Raw genomic sequence first — 23,176 nt, 5'->3', positions numbered from 1 at the left:
TGCCCTTCCTGCCGTCAAACAGGATGACTCTCTTTTACAATTAAGCTCGGGATAAAGACTTCTTTCTTGTAGGCAGCTACTCTTGTCTGCAAAGAGAAAATCATTTTTGCTTTCTTCTAATAAAATAAAAATACTATAATATTTTTATTCATTTTATTGGGTCATTGGAAAGTAATCAACCTAATATCATACGAAAAGGAATGAAGATCTAAATGAACCTTCAAAGTATTTCCTTGACTAAAATTGATATACTGAGTGCTAAAAACTCAAATAGCATTAATATCTCATACAAAACACTCCATGCTCATGGTAAATAGCTTACTGAAAGCAATGTGCAGGAGATACAAAAAAAAAAAATGAGAATTAGTTTGTTTATTTTTTACAATTAACAAGTTCCTAGTTCAAGTCAATGTGAAGATTTTATTTTTATTGTGGACAGTTAGTCAAACATAAAATATGTTGGAAATTTTTAGGGAAAGAGATATAAAATCCTGTAACAGAAATAGTTGTAAACATCAAGCTCCATGTGTAAACCTGAAGTAACATACAGATATGCAATACGTCTTGCCTTTTTGATAAAATGAACTTTGTGACCCACTAGTATCAGAGAACTGTCAAGAACCATTGAGACGGCAACTGAGGAAAATGTCACAGCACAGATGGAAGCTCTTTGTGTTTTTCTTAAGGGGATACTCAGATATTGGGACTGAAAGATTTACAGAAATCTCAATGGAATACTATTTCCTCAGTGTGAACATGCTTCTCCATGATGGCCTTAGGAAAATTAAACCCCACGGTAGCCAAAATAACAGCTAGTGATATTCAAGATGCATTAAACAAATACTAAAGAAGATGTTAACTAGGCAGAAAGCTGGTTTCAAAAAAATTCATCATATGTTTCTAAATATTTATTTTACTGCTTATTTATATATGTGTGTTTATGCACATATATGTGCTGGTGCCAGGGGAGATGACAGAATACCTCTTCTGTCATTCTCCACAGAATACCTTGTGGAGTTGGAGTTACAGGATGTTTGGGGATATCAGAGTGGGATACTGGAAACCAAACTGAGGTCTCACAGAAAAGCAAGTAGTACATGCTTTTAACTGGTGAGCTATCTCTTCAGACTCTTTATCAGAGATCTATAATGAAAAATGTTTAAAATTTTACTCAGTAAAACAAATACAAACCTATCAAAATTTATTTGGCACCCATTATGCAGAAAAGATTGTACGTGATGATAGCACTTGACAGTCTACCAGTTTATCAAAATAGGGCACATTTACAAGTATTCTTTAACATGAAAATTGACACTCTAGGCTGGGCAATGGTGGCATAAACCTTTAATGCCAGCACTCAGAGAGGCAGAGGCACTCAAGACTCTGTGAGTTCTAGGTCAGCCTGGTCTACAGAGTGAGTTCCAGAACAGGCAGAGCCACACAGAAAATCCCTGTGTCAAAAAGCCAAAAAAGAAAGGAGAAAAAAGAAAGTAACAAAGAAAAGAAAAGAAAAGAAAGAAAGAAAGAAAGAAAGAAAGAAAGAAAGAAAGAAACCAAATGAAACAAAAAAGAAGAGCATAAATTGATACTTTACCCAGAACAGCCTGACCCTGGATAATCATTAATGGATAAAACATAGATGAGCACCAAGTAAGAAACTTTGTCTATATTATAAAATATCCAACTATGATTACTTCATTCAATAAATAACTTAATTGTATGCAGACACACAGCACACATTATGCACCCTTTTTGCCATTCAGTTATGTCTGCCCTTAACTGCTGCTACAGAGTCTGTGCACAGTGGGAAGTGTATGAGGCATGACTTTTGCTAAGTAAGCATGAATCTGCTGATGCTAACAGCAGCACACCCTGTGCAACCAAGCACCTTCTGAAAATCACTTCACTTGGTCTCTTGTCTTTAGGATTGTACAAGACATTTTCTAACCTGAGTATATTTTGGAAGAGTGACTCAAAATATTCGAAGATGCATTTTCTAGTACGTTGTGCACTTCCAGTTGTATATCAAATGCAGCAATGGAGCTTTGTGATTTTACCCGACTCCTGCTCACGAAATTGGGCTGTGAAAAATGTAACGTTAAATATATAATATTTCATCATCTTAGATACTTCAAATATATAATAATCTTTCAATGGCAGAAAGGACCATTTTGAATATGAGAAAGGGGAGTATATACCATTTGAACATAGCAATTAAGAAAGTAGCTTCAGTGGCTGTATGTGCCCTAAGTATTCTGATTATTACAGAATTTATTGTATTCCAGGGAGGATCCCCACTTTGGAAATTTTTAGAAGTTTCTAAGAGTAATTCAGATGGCATCACCCATCTGCCTCATACCCCGTATGGTAAGATTTCCAAGGTTATATAAATCTAAGAAAGGCTGACAAAGATTTTGAGTTTTGTATTGAGAGAAGTTGGACTCGATGTGTTGCAGAGACTAATGCACTACAAGGCCAGAATGCTGCATACAGATGTGTAAATTTACACTTATCTTAACAAAGACACTTCTCCTCCACCAGGTACGACCTCAGAGTTTGTTTATCCGGCAGGAAGATGACAAAAATATTGTATGCTTGAAAATAAATTAGTCGACAAAGTTTAAAATTACCTTAGGCTTCATTAACTAGTTATGCTTGGAAAAAATAGACAACTTTGGAAGACAGGTATTTTGATAGATTTTACTCTAGCCATAATCGTTACTATCGCTTCCATTGAGGCAGTTTGTTTATTCTCAGTCATCATTTTTTTCCATACTGTTCTCTGTATTAGAAGTCAATATGAACTAAAACATATGTTATACCTCAGGCCTCTATCAAATAATGGGAAATTACAATCCGCTTTAAAGGTTGTAATTTACTGTGACAGCAGTGGTTGATTTGGTAAAGATCCTTTTCTAAAGATACACTGAAGGTTGGACTCTAATCACCAACAGGGCTGCACGAGCTTTCCCTTTCTGTTTCATTGCAGTATCTATTTTCATCCCAGTGATGAATTTCAACAGACACAATAAGGAAATGTCTGGTACTTGATCATGTAATTAGAGCACAGGTTGGGCAGTTTAAAAGAACTGCTGCCTAAATTTAGAACACAGTTATCTGCCAACTCTGTGATGTGCTGCAGCTGAATTTTAAATATTTCTCTCTTAAGTAGTCCTAGGTGGGTCATTAAAACTTTTTGTTTTTTTATTTTTAATTTTTAAAATTAATTTATTTATACAATTTACACCCCAATTGTAGCTCCTTCTCTCCTCCCCTCTGGGTCACACCTTCCTTGCTTCTTCTCCCATTGCCTCTCCCCTATTTCTCAGGAAAGGGGAGGTCTCCCCCATGCAACCAAAGCCCTTCAAGTCAAGTCACATCGGGACTGAGCATGTCACTACTCTTCGCTGGTGGCCTGGCAAGGCAGTGCCATGAGGTGATCAAAAAGCATGCATCAGAGTCCAGGTCAGTTACAGTCCCTTCTTCCTTTACTAGGGAACCTACATGAAGCCTGAGCTGCCCATCTGCTACATCTGTGTAGAAGGCCTAGATCCAGTCTATGCATGGTCCTTGGTTGGTGCTTCAGTCTCTACAAGCCCCTTTGGGCCCTGGTTAGTTGGCTTTGTTGATTTTCTTGTGGAGCTCCTGTCACCTCCAGGTCCTTCTATTCACCCCCACCCCCACTTTTCCACAAGCCTCCCTATGCTTTGCCCAATGTTTGGCTGTGAGTCTCAGCATCTGTTTGGATCCACTGCTGGGTGTAGCCTCTCAAAAGAGCTCTACTAGGTTCTTGCCTGCAAGCACAGGAGAGTATCCTTAGTAGTGTCTGGGGTTGGCTTTCTCCATGGGGTGTGTCTCAGATTGGGCCAGGAATTAGTTGATTGTTCTTTTAATCTCTGCTCTATCTTTACCCCTGTACATCTTGTAGGCAGGGTACATTTTCTACCTGATTTTCAGAAACAAAGGACGAAAGACAGAGACATGGATAGAAAGCAAAAGGGTATTCTATTTTTAAAAAAAGCATTTTTATCTGTGATGTCCTATAGAATCTCCCTTTAAACCTATACAAGGAAAGAGGTCACACTTAAGACTTATGTATCTTCCCTAGTTATTCATCCTACCTGTTGAGTTTCAATGATGATTTTTAAAATTTTTTATATATTTTATCCAATTTTAATTTATTATAATTTTATTCAGATTATATCCTGATTGTTACCCCCTCATTTTATCTTCCTGTTTCCTTGTCTCCCCTATATCCCTCCCATAGACCTCTGACAGAAGGGGGCCTCTTCTCCTACCATATTACCACAGCCTATCAGCATATATACAGATAGCCTGCTTCCCCTTCCTCTGTGTGCCTTCTGTTCCTTTGCACCAGGGAAGGGAAAGTGATCAAAGTGGGGGCACCAGAGTTCATGTCAGAGCCAGTCCTTGTTCCCCCACAACCATGAAGAATGAGCTGTTCATTAGCTATATCTGAACAAGGGTGCTAGGTTTACAGCATGCATTGCACTTGGTTGGTGCAAAGGTTTGTGCATGCCTCCCTGGGTTCAGATCCTGGTGAACCCTGATGGTCTCCTTTTGGGGGTCCTGGCCTCTCAGGGTACTTCTATCCCCCTATTCCTCCACACCGCTTTCAGCGCTCCATCCAGAGTCCAGCAGGGAGACAGTCTCAGCATCTGTCCCAATCCTCCAGTAAAGTCTCTCAGAGTGGGCTAATATCCATTTATAAGTGAGTATATACAATGCATGTCTGTCTGGTTCTGCGTTACCTCACTCAGAATAATCATTTAAAGTTCCATCCGTTTACCTGAAAATTTCAAGATTTCCTTGATATTATATTACTTGAAGTTCTAGCTAGAGCAATAAGAGAACAAGAGGAGATAAAGGGTATCCACATAGGAAAGGAGGAAAGTAGAGTATTGCTATTCACAGATGATATGATAATGTACATAAGTCATCCCCAAAGTTATATCAGAGAATTCCTACAGCAATAAATACCTTCAGCATTGTGGTTGGATTCAAGATTAATTTAAAAAAAATCAGTGACCCTCCTGTATACAAATGGCAAATAGGCTGAGAAAGAAATTAGGGAAACTACTACACCCTTCCCTGTAGCCACAAATAAAATACAATATCCTGGTGTAATTCTACTTAAGAAAATGAAAGACTTATATGGAAAAAAAACTTCAGGTCTCTGAAGACAGAAATTAATGAAGATACCAGAAGATGGAAAGAACTCCCATGCTCATTGATTGGGAGGATGAACATAGTAAAAATGGCCATCTTACCAAAAACAGTCTACAGATTCAATGAAATACCTATCAAAATACCTAGACAATTCTTTATAGACCTGGAAAGATCAATGTTTTCATATGGAAAAACAAAAAAGCTAGAATAGCTAAAACAGTCCTGTACAATAAAAGATCTCCCAGAGGAATCTCCATGCCTGATCTCAAGCTCTGTTATACAGGTACAGTAATGAAAACAGAACAGTACTGGCATAGAACAGATAGGTGAATTAATAGAATTGAATTGAAGACCCAGAAATAAACCTACACACTTAGGGACACCTGATTTTTAACAAAGAAGCCAAAATTATACAATGGAAAAAACATAACATCTTTAACAAATGATGCTGGTCTACCTGGGTGTTTATGTGCAGAAAAATGCAAATAGATCCATATTCATCACGCTGCACAGAACTCAAATAGAAGTGGATTAAAAACCAGAGACACTACATCTGTTAGAAGAAAAAATGGGAAAGAGTCTTGAACTCATTGGCATAGGAGAAAACTTTCTGAGCAGAACACCAAAAGCTCAGACTCTAAGACCAACAAATAATAAATGAAACTTCAAGAAAGCTTCTATTAAACAAAAGGCACAGTCAACAGAATGAAATGGCAGCCTACTGACTGGGAAAAGATCTTTACTCACCCTGCATCTGACAAAGGGCTAATATCCAAAAAAATAAAGAGCTCAAGAAATTAAACACCACCAAACCAAATAACCCTATTTTGTAAAATGGAGTGCATAGCTAAAAAAGAGAATTCTCAACAGAGGAATAGTGAATTGCCAAGAAACAGGTAAAGAAATGATCAACATCCTTATTTATCAGGGAAATGCAAATCAAAATGACTCTGAGATTCATTTTACACCTATCAGAATAACTAAGATCAAAACCCCAAGTGACAGGACATGTTGTCAAGGATGTGAAGAAAGGGGAACACTCCTCCATTGCTGGTGGGAGTGCAAACTTGTACAACTATTTTGGAAATCAGTGATGATTTTCATATAGTCAACATTCTGAATTTCATTTTAAAATCATGTAGGAATTTTAATCAATAAACATTTCTCTCGGACAATTTGGGGAATAAGATTAATATATAAGAGAATGGTACAGATCTTTTCCCAGTCTGTAGGCTCTTGCTTTGTTCTCTTGACAGTGTCTCCTGCCTTACAGAAGTTTCTCAGCCTCATGAGGTCCCATTTATTAATTGTCGACCGTAAGATTTGGGCTGATGGTGTTCTGTTTAGGAAGTTGTCTCCTGTGCCAATGTGTTCCAGGCTCTTCCTCACTTTTTCTTCTAACAGATTTAGTGTCTCTGGTTTTACATTAAGGTCTTTAATCCACTCGGACTTGAGTTTTGTGCATGGTGAAAATTATGGGTCCAGTTGCATTTTTCTACATGTAGACATCCAGTTAGACCAGCACCATTTGTTGAATATGCTATCCTTTTTCCATTGAATAGATTTGGCTTCTTTTTGAAAAAAATCAAGTGACCATATGTGTGTGGATTCCTTTCTGGGTATTCTATTGGATTCCTTTCATCACCCAGCCTATTGCTGTGCAAGTACAATGCTGTTTTAATTACTATTGCTCTATATTACAGTTTGAGATTGGGTATGGAAATTCCTCCAGAGGATATTTTATTGTATTAGCTATTCTGGGTTTTTTGTTTTTCCATATGAAGTTGAGAATTGATCTCTCAATGTCTTTAAAATAATGTGTATGTATTTTGATAGGGATTGCATTGACTCTGTAAATTGCTTTCAGTAAGATGACCATTTTTATTGTGTTAATTACCCCAATCTATGAACAAAAGAGATCGTTCCATCTTCTTATATCATGTTCAACCTCTTTCTTTAGAGATTTAAAGTTTATTTCAAACAAGTCTTTCACTTGCTTGGTTAGAGTTACTCCTAGATATTTTTGTTGCTTATGGCTAGCGTGGAGGGTGTAGCTTTCCTGATTTCTTTCTCTGCATGTTTGTTATTTGTATATAGGAAGGCTACTGACTTTTTAGAGTTAATTGTGTATCCAGCCAGTTTGTTGAAGGTGTTTATCAGCTATAGGAGTTCTCTAGTGGAATTTTGGGGGTCACTTATGTATACTATCATATCATCTGCAAATAAGAATAATTTTACTTCCTGCTTTCCCTTTTGGGTCCCTTTGATCTCCTTTTGATGTCTTAATGTTCTGGCTAGAACTTTAAGAGCTATATTGAAGAGATATGGAGAAAGTGGGCACCCTTGTCTGGTCCCTGATTTTAGAGGAATTTCCTTGAGTATATCTCCATTTAATTTGATTTGGCTATTGGCTTGCTGTATATAGCCTTTATTATGTTTAGGTATGTGCCTTGTATTCTGGTCTAATATGCAAAGTGTATAAAGAACTCAAGAAATTAAACACCAACAAACAAAATAATGTAATTGAGAAATGGGGCTCAGAACTAAACAGAGAATTCTCAACAGAGGAATATCAAATGGCTGAGAAACTCTTAAAGAAATGCTCAATGTCTTTAGTCATCAGAGAAATGCAAATCAAAATGACTCTGAGATTCCATCTTACACCCATTAGTATGGCTAAGATAAAAAATTCAAGTGACACCACATGCTGTTGAGGATGTGGAGAAAGAGGAACACTCCTTCATTGCTGGTGGGAATGCAAACTTGTACAACCACTTTGGAAATTTGTCTGGCACTGTCTCAGAAAACTGGGAATAAGGCTTCCTCAGGACCCAGCTATCCCACTCCCTGGAATATACCCAGAAAATACTCCACCACACAACAAGGACATATGCTCAACCATGTTCATAGCAGCCTTATTCATAATAGCTAGAACATGGAAACAGCCTAAATGTCCCTCAATTGAGGAATGGATAAAAAAAAAACTGTGGTACATTTACACTATGAAATGCTACTCAGCTATTAAAAACAAGGAAATCCCAAAATTTGTGGACAAATGAATGGGACTAGAGATGGTCATACTGAGTGAGTTAACCCAGAAGCAGAAAGACTGACATGGTATATACTCACTTATAATTGGGCACTAGCCCAAAAGGCATGTCCCACAAAAGTTCACTTACCAGGAGATTGGGATAGATGTGAGGACATCCTACTGAGATTTTAGGTAAGAGAATTATAGGAGATGGGGAAATAGAAGGACACAGAGGGTCCTAGAAACCTACAAGAAGAACATCATGATGAGTGGATCGGGGCCCAGGGGGGTCTGCTCAAACTATTGCACTAACCAAGGTCAATACAATAGTAAACATCGTACTCCTACTCTGATCTACCCAATGGACAGCACATTTTCCAGTTATGTGGAGAGAGGGGACTGACTCTGACATGAACTCTGATGCTCCATATTTGACCATCTTCCCTTGGTGGGGAGGCCTGGTGGCACTCAAAGAAAGAATAAGCAGGGTACCAAGATGAGACTTGACAGCCTATGACCTTATAGTGGGGGAGGAGGTCCCCCTCAGTCACAGACCTAGGGGAGGGGATTAGGGTGAAAGCAGGAGGGAGGGAGGAATGGGAGGATACAAGTGATGGCATGGCAATTGAGTTGTAATGTGAATAAATTAATAAAATTTTAAAAAAGAGAATGGTACATAATATGGAATGTCTTCTATTCTGTGTCTTTTGAGATGAAATGTTTGTAATATTCTCAGGTATTGTGGGAATATATTTTTATCTTCTCAAACATTTCTAAAACAGGTGCCACTTCTTACCCATTAAAAGCATATTTCGAAAAAATAAACCCTTCCACTGACCACACAGATACGAATATGAACAGCAAAATGAAACAGGAAAAGAACAAAACAAAGAAAAGAATAAAATAGAATAGATTCAAAACAAAATAAAGATGGACAAAACAAGTAAAGAACAAGAAAATTTGAGTGGAGAGTGAGGTATAACTTTCACATGAACTCTGGTGCCTCATATTTGACCATGTCCCCTGGAGGGGGAGACCTGGTGGCACTCAGAGGAAGGACAGCAGGTTACCAAGAAGAGACTTGATACCCTATGAGCATATACAGGGGGAGGAGGACAGTCATAGGGGAGGGGAATAAGGGGAAAATGGGAAGAAGGGAAGAATAGGAGGATACAAGGGATGGGATAACCATTGAGATGCAACAAGAATAAATTAATAAAAAATTTAAAAAAAAGAAAATGTCCAAAAAGGTAGTACTATCAATGGTCCAAGATCAGAAAATATAGTCAAACATTTATGCCTTTAGGAAATGGTTTGAAACAATTGTGTTAAAATTAAATTCCCATACCTATGGGAAATATAGCCCAACATGATTAATCAAATAGTTAAAAATAGCCTCAAAATAAGAAAACAACATAAAATAATACTCTCTTGATAATACTTTTAATGATATTTTTGTCCATTATATTATTTTAAGTGCACATTATTGAAATTGTTTTTTGTTTTGCCTTTTCATTTTTGCCAATCTTTAATTACATGTATTTCCATCTGTATATCTTTAGGTGCTCTGATATCTGATGAAGGTGCTAGAGCCCCTTAGAACAGGAGACAGATAGTTGTGGGCTACTCATTGTGGCTACCCAGAGCCTTATTCAAGTCCTTTGCAAGAGCAGCAAGCACTCTCAGTGACTGAGCCCTCTCTTTGTCTCCTAAACATGCATCTTAAAAGAGATACTATGTAATACATTGAGACTAATAATAGGAATATGAGTTTCATAATTTTCCTGAACTGATAATGAGCTATGCAGAGAAATATGAATACTGACTTAGGAATGTTGGCAGCAGCTGAGTTTCCATAAGCCAAGCACACAACAAAGATGATGTCACTTCTGTGCTGTTATCAAGGAGAGGAGATGACTAACCCCAACTCATGCAGGTACTTGAAGCCCTAATTAAACCCCTGAGTTCACACAAGCACACACACATGCGCACACACACGCATGCATACAAACACACACACACACACACACACACACACACACACACACGGTGTGAAAATAGGACAAAACTTTGCATAAGACATCATTTTGTAGGATAAAGAAGGAAATAAAAGAATAATGAAGGGAGCAAATGTGTGTATGTGTATTAATAACACGATAAAAATAATTATAAATAAGTGAGAAATAATGTAAAAAGAAAACTTGCAAACATACCTCAAAAGGAAATAAAGTGCAGAAAATAGTCATTTCATCTTCAAAGTAGTCCATTAAATTAAAGTTGTTAACTTTTTCATTTACTTAGCTTAAAATCATTAAGGATCTTTGCTCACAAATGTGCTCAATTTCTTCTAAATGAAGATATGCCTGATACAAGAGTTGTCGGCCTTTACAGCTATCGGCTCTACTCACAGAATTGTTTTAAAAGCCAGATAATAAGAGTCTGTCTATAGGCAGGACAGAATGCATCTAATATAAGATAGGTTAAGTTAATAATTGTTACAATGATTGGAAAATCTCCAAAATGAGCTACACGGTCTAGCCAGAGAACAGATACATTTGGAGAGTGCTTCCTATAACAGGACGAGGCAGATGATCTACCATATTCTGAAAACTCAAATTGTATTTTCTAGTATTATAGTCGTACAGACCAGCAACTTTTCTGAAAGAGTAGAAAAGTTATCAGTGCTTTATAGACTTCGTTGTTGCTTTGTATTATAATCCTTTGTTGGGAAAGAATAGGAAAGCACAAAAAATGGGACTTGAGTTGAAATATATTTATAAATGGAAATTCCCCAAAAGCTAATAATAAATCTACCATATGGCTTGGCTATACTTGCTCTACCATGTATAATGCCATCCTACCCACCATAGCAAGAAATGTAAACAACCTTAATATCTTTCAACTGATGAATGATTAAAATGTAGCACATATATACAATGGAATTCTACTCAGCTGTAAAGAAGAATTAATTTATGAAATTTGCACTAGGTTACAACTCTGAGAGACAAGTATCACATGTTCTCTCTTATTTTTAATTCTAGCTCTAAAACTTTAGATTAAGTTATACAAACTGAAGTAACTGCAAAATCAAGAAAATGAGATTTCTCTCTCCTGGAGAAAGCAGGAACTTGAGAGATGAAAATAGTAGGACACAGTAATATGAAGGTGGAAATCAGAAAAACTTTTGGGGATGACTTTTACTTTTCTTCTACCTTGACTTAAGTTGCAGTTTAAAACACAGGCAGAAAGAAACGTTTGAAGGAAATGGTTTATTTAATCTTTCAAATTGCAGTACATCATTGAAAGAAGACAAGGCAATAACTCAAGACAGGAACTTGAGTATGGGAAGTTAAGCAACAGTCATAGAAGAAAGCTGGCTATTGGGTTGACTCTGCCTATTTGCTCAAGTATCTTTCTTATAAAACCCAGCACATATAGTCAAGGATGGCACCAACCCCAGTGGGCTTGTCTCTATTACATCAATGATTAATCAAAAAGAATTTGCCCCACAAATGTGCACTTAGACCTTCAATTCCTCAGTTGAAGTTCTCTCTGTCTAACTGACTCTAGTGTGAGTCAAGTTGACAAGAATTACCCAGCACAACTTGAGAGATGCAAAGAGAGAGGAAAGAAGGAGAGATCAATAAAACCAAGCCATAGGGAAACATGTTATAATAATTGAGCAGTGAGGAAGCTTTTAATGAGTAGAAGAAGTCCTGAATGAATTCATTGTGGACATGATCATGGACATGTCATGTACAATTTCTAAGAGCCATTGGAATGGCAAAGCCTTCTCCATATGGATTAGGCTCAGAAGAATGGCAAAGGCTTCTTCATATGGATTAGGCTCAGAAGAATGGCAAAACCTTGCTCTGGCTGAGTGCAAGTGATGGCGATGGCAATGTGTTCAGAAACAATAGACTGCAGTTTCCTCCTTCCAGGAATTTACAGTCTGACTGCTTGTTTAGTTACACAGACTTCCTACTTGAGACTAGTTAACTCTTCACTCTGCAATCTATATAATAAGCAGATTAATGGTATGTGTTGTTACACTAGCTAGAGCTTTTCTAAGGTGGCTAAGCAGATCTGATCCCTACATTTCTCGGTATGGGTTTGTCTTAACTTCATTATTTGCTGAGCCTATCAAGTACTCAAGTTGCACAGGTCAAGTTGGTCTTATATTTACTGAAAAATGTCTATTTATGTATGTATATATGTATGTATGTATGTATGTATATATGTATGTATGTATGTATGTACACACACACACACACAAACACACACACACCAACTGCTTAAATTCAGTAATGCAACAAAGGGATGCACTGCTGCTGCCAATATATATAGGCAACTTAACATAAGTTTCAGAGAAAAGTATAGGAAACATTCCTTCTACTTGCTGGTGAGGAGAGTCCAAGAGACTCTTAAGACTACATACACTCCTGCCATTGTCCTTGGTTATCTCTGAGAAATTGAGGCAAAACCCTATTGCCCAATACACCACATTACACGTAAGTCATAGGCATAAGAGAACTTGAGTTCAATATTAAATGGGGGCCTCCTTGTGATCTGGGTCCCATCATATGTGAAGTTTCTGTGTAAGCTGCCAAAGGATTCAACTGACCAATAATACTACCCAGATTAAAGTCTACAAAACAACATACTGGCTTGGCAAGATATTCCTAATTGCACAGGGTGATTCTTTTAATCGTATGAGTACCTGACAGGTCTCCATTTAGACCTATAATTTCCTCTGTGAGAAGGAATTTGTACTTGGTACTACAAACCTAGCCCACATAAGTATGTGTTGCAGAGATATGAGATTGTGTCTTGTGCACATGGCAGAAAAATGCACACATGAAAGATCAACAACATTGCTGCTTAAATAATACTTGCATAATGACAACAGCTTATGACATGTTGACATGGATGGGCCCCACGAGGCCCCACCTAGATGAGGAGATACAGAAATTAATAGGGCTGAGAGAGGGCGAATTAGGTTTATTTTTTTCCCAAGGAGGAGGCTGCAGATAGGTTATCCAGTCACAAATGGACAGTCTGTCATATATGAAAAACATATATTTTTAATATTTTATTAATTTATTCATATTATATCTAACTTGTTAGCCCATCTCTTGTATCCTCCAATTCCTCCCTCCCGCTTTCTCCCTACTGCCCTCCCCTATGCCTGTGACTGAGGGGGACCTCCTCTCCCTATATATGCTCATAGGGTATCAAGTCTCTTCTTGGTAACCTGTTATCTTTCCTCTGTGTGCCACCAGGCCTCCCCATCAAGGGGATGTGGTCAAAAATGTATGAAAGTCAGACCTCTCTCTCCTCTCAATGGTGGAGAATGAACATATATTTAAGATCAACATCAATTGAATGCAGTAATAAATATAAACAAACACACATGCATACATACATACTACATACACACATACATATATACTATATGTATGCAAGTTTATATAATAATAATAATAATAATAATAAAAATAAGCCATAAATCTGAAAGGAAAAGAATATAAAATAAATTTTAGTGGGGAGAAAAGGTAGAAACTAGGTGACAGGTATAATTGTCTATGATACTCTCAAAAAATAAAAAAGCTAATTAAGATATAATGAAGAGACGTTTTCATGTAGGCATAGTCACGAACTCTTATGCTCAAAGAAGAGTTTTACAAATTCTTTTTTTTTTTGAGAAAATGCTACTTTCAAATCTGCAAGTGCTTGTGAATATAAATCCATTAGAAAGATACTGTGAAATGACATTTGTTTAATCACAAAATATTTTGTAGTCAATAATTGTTTAGAATTTTGTCAATGATTACTAGAAATGAATTACATTTAACGATATTAAAAACATCAAGACAGTAATGAAAAACCAATAGAGCTGTGACAATTTTCAACAACTATGTTGAAATGTTGATCTTCTTTAGAAAATGTATATTTGTCCTTTTCACGAAAATGTCAGCACGTGTTTGTTAGAAGTTCTGTAGGACACTAGCAGCAGATCAATTTACATTCATTCAAAAAGCTCTTCTTAAACATCTAATATGTGCCAGGAACTTTGTTAGACAGAGTGACTATCAATATATACCAAAAAGGTCTCTTCCTTTCACGTGTTAGTTCTGCCCCTTTGAAATGTAAGCATGGGCATCAAATGTTTGAGGGGACAAATTTTATGCCATATTCTAGAGCTGCTCCACTGAAACTCCATTTCAGCATCCTAACAACGAATAGTTTCCCAGTCTACCAACTTCTTACTCAGGCTGCTCTGTTGTTATCTGTCAACTTATTCTTCTGGTGGTTTGAATAGGAATGGCCCCCACAAACGCACGTGTTTGACGGCCTGGCCCGTAGAGAGGGGCACTACTAGAAGATATGCCCTTGTGTGCGTAGGTGTGGCCTTACTGCAGGAAGTGTGTCACTGCGGGGGTGGACTTTGAAGTCTCTTATTCTCAAGCTGTACTCAAGTGTGGAACACTGTTTCCCATTGCTGCCTGCAGATTAAGATGTAGAACTCTTGGCTCCCACTCCAACACCATGTCAGCCAGGGCACTGCCATGCTTCTCTCTCGCCACAATTGATAATGGACTAAACCTCTGAAACCGTAAGCCAGCCCCAATTAACTGTGGTCATTTATAGGTGTATTCATGGTCATGGTGTCTCTTTACAGCGATAAAGGCCTAACTAAGAAAACTCTGTTCAAATCTATGGGAATTTATTGTCCCACGAGTACAGAGAATCTGTATGTCAGAAAGAATGGCCAAATACTGACTTATCTCCACTACTTTAGGAGAATCCCAGCTAAGACATTCAGTCTATCAAATTGTTTTAGTAAAGGGTGAATAAAACTTCTATAAGGAGCGAGGTATTGTGAAAATAATATATGCTTACCAGATTCTAAACACTTATTTCAAATTGGGTAAAGTGCTGCTGTTTTCTTCCTGATATCCCTAGAATAATTCTGCGAACTGTGTTAAAAATGATGAATTTGCTGCACAGAGACAGGACAAACAGTTACATTTTACATGACTAAGAAATTATGTTTCTGGAGTTTTAATCCCAAAGTTTTTATTTAAATACTTTCAGGCACATTAATAATTCATAACAACTCATTTATAGATGAATGAGATAATTAATGAGTCTTACAGTCCAGTCATGGAGCACACAGGCCAATAAAAAAGATGAGCAAATCACACAGAATGAAAGTCAATAAGAAACAGAAGACATACATAATGACAAAAAGTGGCTGCTAAGGCCTACTTGCCAATATTTCCTTACAGCATTCATACCTATATGCATTTATAAATGTGCAGTATATTAATATATTGGGTTTTTTATGTTTTACATTGTTTCAGAATAACAAGATACTTTTTTTTAAATTATCCTGTCACAATTTCTCACTTTAGCTCTTGTCCGCAAAACAAACTGTACTGGCTGGCCATGTTAGGTTTTAGCAATTACTAGGAAGCAGCATCACCCACATCCTCAGCAGCAGCCAGTCTCACTCTGTTCCCTCCAGCGGTTTTCTCCCAGCTCAGCCTCCAGATTCCAACCCGAGTTTCAAATCTCTTTGCTCTTATTGCATTTTCTCTCTTGACCTAACATCTGCACTCTGATTTTTTCCTCTGAATTTTCATTTTACATTTGTACACACACAAACACATACATATTTGGCTCCGTTGTAAGAGGCCTCTGAGATACTCCACCTAATGGCTATTTTTACTGCATAGCCAAGATCTCTATGTAACATATGCATATATACAATTATTGTAGTAATTCATTACCTGCATTTTACATAATTTTACATTCCAAAGTCTACATCAGTAAATTAGCAACATAAATACAGATAGCTTATTTAACATACTGTATTTTTAAAGATATAACTAATAGAAAACGGATATCTACTGAGCATGTAGGTGGATGTGTGATGTACCTATGCTACAACTCCATCTCCATCATTTTCAATAAAATAGAACATATTCATTAGTAGGGAATAGGAAATCTCTTACTTCTTTTCAGTTAGTTGCACGAAGCAGGTATATTAATGTTTTCCAAACTCATCTGAGCCTTAGAGATAGTTTAACATCCCCAAACAAACCATCATTATCATGATATTTTGTTTGTAAATTCTTTCTTATGTATTTATTAACCATCAAGTTACTAAGCTAGCATGTTATTAGATAGTAGACGTGCAAAGTGAACTTTCTCAAATTTATATTTTTCTCAAATGATTTTTTCTCCTTTCCTTCCTTTCCTTCCTCACTACTCTCTAATCTCCCCTCCCCTGCAGGCTTGTTACCAGTAAAGGAGCAGGAACCACTGAGGACTTGCCTACCCTGTCATGGCAGGGTTTGGCCATCAACTCTGTCTGCACCCAAGCTTGACCTTTTTTAGGTAGAATTCTGTCTGTGGCAGAAACAAGGACATTTTGCCCAGTGGCTTGTTTGCCACATTTGAAGCCATCTCCATCAGGAGGTTCTTTGATGCTCATCATCTTTGTTGAGGCAGGCTATGTTGCCAGAAGTTAACCTGTCTTGTTGTTAAAGAATCTTTAGAATATTAAAAACATATTTAAATGTTTTTAGTCTCTGAGGCTTTTGAAGACTTTATCTATTTTACCTTATATATCTATAGAATCATATCTATCTGTTTGACCTAGAATATATATTCTTGTGAAGTCCTCAATAGTTCTTGCCTCACAAATATGTTTGTCAGATATATTAGACTAGAAGGGTGAAGATGATTCTCCAACTTTATAGAGTTTTGGGTGGCTATTCAGGCAATAAACTGTCTCTGTCTTTTTTTTTTTTTTTTTTTTTTTTTTGAAGCTGATAACCTACACTTCCGGTTCACTAAGGTAATTAAGTTTTATTCCTTCTCAAGTCTCTGATGGGGTTGAAGGCCAGATAGTTTAATCTTACAATTAAGCTTAATTGTTTAGGGATTAAGATGTTTTTAGATCGAGATAGATATTTTAAGTTAATGGAGATGTGATATGATAGATATGATTTTCATTCAGAATTTTAGACTCAAAAAGATAGGAAAGGTGTTTACTTCAAGTTTGACAAATACAAATAGCCAAATCACTATGAATGTAACATTATATATATATAATGTAACATTTTATTTATATATATATACATATTTCCTGGTTGTTTTGTTTTTCTTCCTGCTGTATGTATTTTATTTTATTTATGTATAATAATATAAATGTATATGTTAAAAAGAAAAAAAAGAGCAGGACCCACTTGGATCACAAACAAATTTTAATTGCTGTTCTTAATGACATACTTGTCGGGTCCCAGCCCTCAGGAAAAATCGAATTAGGGTCCACCTGAAAGAGGGAGTGGGGATTGAAAGTAGGATACAGAGACACTAGAAATAACGAATCAAGTCAAGAAATTTCTGATCAAGATTCACTTTAGCAGGAACATATATAGGGCAAGGTGAATAGGGTCTGTTCTTATCTCACTCACCCTAGCCCCCGGGCAAGAATGCAATAGCCTAAATTGCTCCCTGTAGAACTTCCTAGTTCTCTGAGTAGTTCCTTGTAAGAACTTCCTAGATCCTCTGAGTGATTCCAGGTTGGGGCTTCCCTACTTCTTTCAAAGGTAAATAGTCCAAGGATGGCCTAGAACACAAGACCTCATGGTGAGGTAAAGGTCAACAACTCGAAGGTCACAGCATACAGCCTAAGCACAGGATTTCTGACAAGGCAGAATTTGGCACGGGTCTCTACACATACTCATTTACTTTCTAAGACATTTTATCTCTGTTATGTAGAAAAAAAAATAATGACAAATAACCTTGTATTAAAATGACATTTTAGGACATAACGAAAACATGTATAACTTTAACCCATTAACTATTATGTAGATTTTCTGGAAATAGTTTCAAAGAATCATTTTAAATCCTATATAATAAAAGTTTGTTGCCAATAATATAAGAAAAGTTATTTATAGTAAGAGTAACTGGTAAATATTATGTAATTCATTGATAAATGAAAAGTTGGATTAACCCTCTTAAAATTATTTTTTCAGTGTGTGTGTATGTGGTGTGTGTGTGTGTGTGTGTGTATGTGTGTGTGTGTGTATATATATAGAGAGAAGATGCACATTTAGATTTTTGCATACATGAGTCCATGTGCAAATGGTGTCCAGAGTGCATGTCAGATTCCCTGGAGCTAAAGATCCAGGCAATTGTGATCTACCACATGTGGGTTTAGGGAAGTAAACCAAATCTGGTGTAAGAGGAGCAAATTCACTTAACTTCTGTGGCAACTTTCCAAACCTCACCTCATAATCTCTCTGTGTACTTTCTGCTCTGAGGAGCAGGATTTAAAAATGATAATCAAAATTAAACAGGTTTATTAATGAAATGATGACTCAATAAACATTTGTCACTATTGTACTATTGTTATTTTGATGGAGACAACACAAGAAATAATGGGGAATGGCTAATACTATTCTAAACACTTTTGCATTTAACTCTACACAAGGATTATTTCATTAATAAATAAAGAAACTTTTCAGATTTATAAAAAATTACCCGCTAAATGTTTATAATATAATACTATTAAATTTTCTAGCTTCACTTGGAATTGTGGAATTATTTTTCTCTACAATTCTTAATGACTGTATTTAGAATAAAAGCATTGAATACATTGGTAAATCTAAATATCACAAACATCTCATTCTAACAAAGCTCTCTAAGCTATGAAACAGCTCAGTGACTCAGATCATGTACTTATCATTAATAGAGGGAATTGATTTTTTCATACAGCTAAAAAAAACAAAACAAAAAATCTTTTTCAAGTCATATTTTTCTCTGGAGTAATTTAATGCATAGTTACAATATGAGAGTTCCTTGATTTGTTTGTGAAAAAGTCCCATTCTGAACACAAAAATTTATTGATTTCATTTTTTAAAAAATGATTAAAGCCTCTGGAAAATTTCATTTAACTTACAGAAATTCTGATGTGAAGATGTACACAGATCAAATAAATTAAAGATTAATGTATAAATAAATTAGGTTGACTATGTTTAAAGGAAAATGTACATCCAAGGGGAACAATATTTAAGCACTCTTTCATGGAAAGAGTAATAATGAGAGAAATTTCATGTTTAAGACAAAACTGTAAGACTCAAGCAGAAAATATCAGAAAGAGTAGCTATTTGGGGACTAACAAGAGGAATTTTTAACTGTATCATTAGATGAAAATTTCAGGTGAATCTTCATACAGTGGCAGACACCTAACTTAAATAGAATTTCCAAAATCATAAAATGCTTGCTCCCTGCCTGATGAAGCATGTAATGCTGGTTTGATTTAGCTGTTCAATTCTAAGCATAGCCACAGATTTCACTACGGATTTCAATAGAATATTTTAAATCATTTCACTCATATTGTATCAGATTTGTCCATCTTTTACAACTGTCTCTTGTGTGGAATTTCTTGAGCCACTGAAGCTAAGAATTTCTGTTCAAGTCTGTAGTGAGAGATTATTGTCATAATTTTCTGAAAATCGTGCAATGAGCAAAAGTTCTTATGGGAAGGTCACAGAAACTTCTCTGAGAACTGTTTTTTTCCTTGTGACTATAAAGTAGGAAGGGCCTCTTTGCGTTTTTTATTTAGCTATGCAGAGGCTATCTCTCCCTGCTGACCTGACACAGACCCAGCCAACACCATCCATAATGAAAATCAATGCCACCAAGTCACTAAACAATTACTCTGTCTTTAAAATGCACAAGTCTTCAAAAACAAGGATTTGGAGAGTGATTAATTTGCCATTTGTCTGGGAGATTGCACTAGTTGCATTATTTTAAAAGTCCTGTCCCATTAAATGCTACCGCAGGATCAGAGTTTTGAGAATCATGGACCCCCATGAAAAGCAGTTTGTGACACAACAAAAGCAACTAAAAGCCATGCTCTGTGTCTGTAAGACTCGGACATTTGTGCTCATGTTGCATGACCATTATGTACTGTGATGCATATACATATATAAAATGAAGAAAATTGATTTTTAAAAAGCTTTGAATATCTAGAATGTATTCCAGATGTTTCTTTAAAAAGACAGGGTATTCTCTGATTCCTCTTCTTGGAAAATATCCATATACATTGGTTCCATCAGAACAAAGAGTTAATACTTCATTTTTCTAAAATCCCTGTCTACACTGCCTCTCAACCATGTTTGACAAAAGAAAAAAATTTCCATGATATCACTAATGTATGTTTGTTCATATCCATCCTTTTACTGATCTCACTTGAAGAGCTAAGACAAGTATTTTTTCAATCATTAAGCTATTACTTTCAATTCTTAACTCTTACATAAGCATTTGATCAGTTATATTAATTTTCAGAAAAAATTACCCAAAGCTGTGTTTTTCTCTATGCATAAAAAATTTTAAATTAGTGAAATTATTTTGTCAGAAAAATACATCTGTGGCAGAAAGCTGAAAGGGAAAATTTCTCTGAAAAAAAAAAATAGTTGAGAGAACATACCTCAAAGAGATCCCTGACAGAAATTTCTACTTGTATTTATGGGGCAGAGCCTCAGGACAGACTCAGAGTGACTTCAGAGGTAAATCAACAGTTTTGTTGATGAAAGGCAGATACCAGATAGAACCTGCTCGTCATGTACAGATGACTTTATTAGTAAATGCAAGAAATCTTTTCTAGGTTTCTAAATATCAATCACAATGTTATATTTCCTTATATTTGTTAATGTACTATATAGTTGTATCCCAACTGCTTTTTGCTCTATGGATGAAGTCATGCTCTGAAATGCTTCATAGGGAGGAAATAAGTTCAGCATAAATAATCAGTCATGTTTAGCCTAAATTGACACAAGTATTTATCTCAATTTTGTTTTGAATTAGCATATGTGAAGAAGGAAAAGAAAATATACTTAGAATCTATACCCACAACTCAAATACTTGTAATGTTGAGAGGAGCTGGTCTTTAAAAATCTTCAGAGAAAAGCCTTTCAATTTTAGAAAACACATTGAAATATTTTCCTGATTCTTGATGCTGTGGACAATTTCTACATTTATACTAGGTACCCTGTCACACTAGAAAATTGTATAATAAAGTCTAATTCTTGAGAAACAGAGCCAATCTTCAGCTTTCTGGCCCAATATATCTGATAGGCATATTTGTGAAGCAGGCACTATTGAGGACGTCTTGGCAGAATTTGGCCATCAACTCTGCTGTCATGCAAGTTTGCCCATTTTTTAGACATAATTCTATCTGTGGCATAAATGAGGGCATATTGCCCAGTGGCTGCTTTTCCAAATTTGACACTATCTCTATCAGGAGGTTTTTTGATGCTCTTAATCTTCTTGAAGTAGGTTTGGGATTGCCAGGAATAACTTAACTTTTTGTCAAAGAATCTTTAAAATATTAAAAGCATCTTTAAAGGCCATATTCTGTAGGTCTTTGAGGCTATGAAGACTTTATCTAATTATTTTACCTTATCTATCTATAGGATCATATCTAGCTATTAAACCTAGGATGTATATTCTTGTGGTAAAAATAGACTAGTAATTGGCATGACCATGATTTGGTCAACTAACAATTAGCTTGTATTACTTAATTATTCTAATGAGCCTTCAATACCACTTTCAAGGTATGGGAAATAAACTTTGTATTATAATTGAGTTATGTGGGTTCAATACCTCATATTAGAGTAGAAATATATATAATGTGTATATATAGAGAATAATCTTAAGTTTAAATTCTATACCAACATTTCAAAATTAAACTAGCCAGGCGATTGTGTTTCTAATCAAACATCTATGGGAAGAGGGATCCTGATCCAGACTGGCCATTGCACACCCTAGAGAGACACCGGTGGAGAGGAGAGGAGAAGGATGCAGTTTTTGGATTTGTAGAGACATCCAGCTTACAGGCTGGACCAGCCAACCTGCAGGCCAGAGACACTTGGGGATCCATCTCATGGAACAGATACTGGAATGTTTAGTCTTGTTTCCCTTTAACCTTTTTTCCCTCCTGTATAGGATAGTTGGATTGTATAATAAAGTCTAATTCTTGAGAAACAGAGCCAACACATCCATAGATGGCTAATATCCAAACTATATTAAAAGAAACTCAAGAAATTGAGCACCAACTAAGCCAGTTAAGCAAACCAAATAATCCAACTAAAACAGGGTAGAGCTAAACAGAGAATGCTCAACAGAGGGATCTCTAAAGGCCAAGAAGCACTTATAGAAATGCTCAATCAGGGAAATGAAAGTCAAAACAATTCTGAGATTTCATCTTATAACAGTCTGAATGGCTAAGATCAAAAACTCAAGCGACTGTACATGCTGGTGAGGATAAGGAGAAATGGGAACACTCTTCCATTGCTGGTGGGAGTGAAAACTTGTACAACCGCTTTGAAAATCAATCAGGCAGTTTTTCTTAGAAAACTGAGAATAGTTCTACCTCAGGACCCCGCTATGTCTCTCTGGAGCATAAACATGTATGATGTGCCACCCTACCACAAGGACATTTGCTGAATGATGTCCAAGCAGCTATATTCATAATATCAAGAAACTGGAAACAAACCAGATGCCCCTCAACAGAATAATGGGAAAAGAAACTGGTACATTTACACAGTGGCATAGTACTCAGCTATTAAAAACAAAGACATCATGAAAGATTCTTACTTTGAAAACATTTTATATAATGTATTTTCCCCTTTCTCATCTCCTCTTAAGCCTCCTTATCTTCAGACCCACCCAAGTTCAATTCCTTTCTCTCTCAAACAATCAAAACAAACCAAACAAAACAAACCACACCAAAAAATAGTGCCTTATATTGATAATAATATGCCTGATAATGAAGCCAGCCATGGTGTATAATTGATATATTCAATATCACTCCATTGGAGACCAGTTATGGTATGATTTTTTCCACACTTTTCTTTCTTTTCTCTACTTCTC

This window comes from Acomys minous (genome assembly GCF_964271855.1).
Source record: "Acomys minous genome assembly, chromosome: 1".
Taxonomy (NCBI): Eukaryota; Metazoa; Chordata; class Mammalia; order Rodentia; family Muridae; genus Acomys; species Acomys minous.
The sequence above is the reverse complement of the archived record's forward strand: the minus strand, read 5'-3'. Positions refer to the sequence as shown.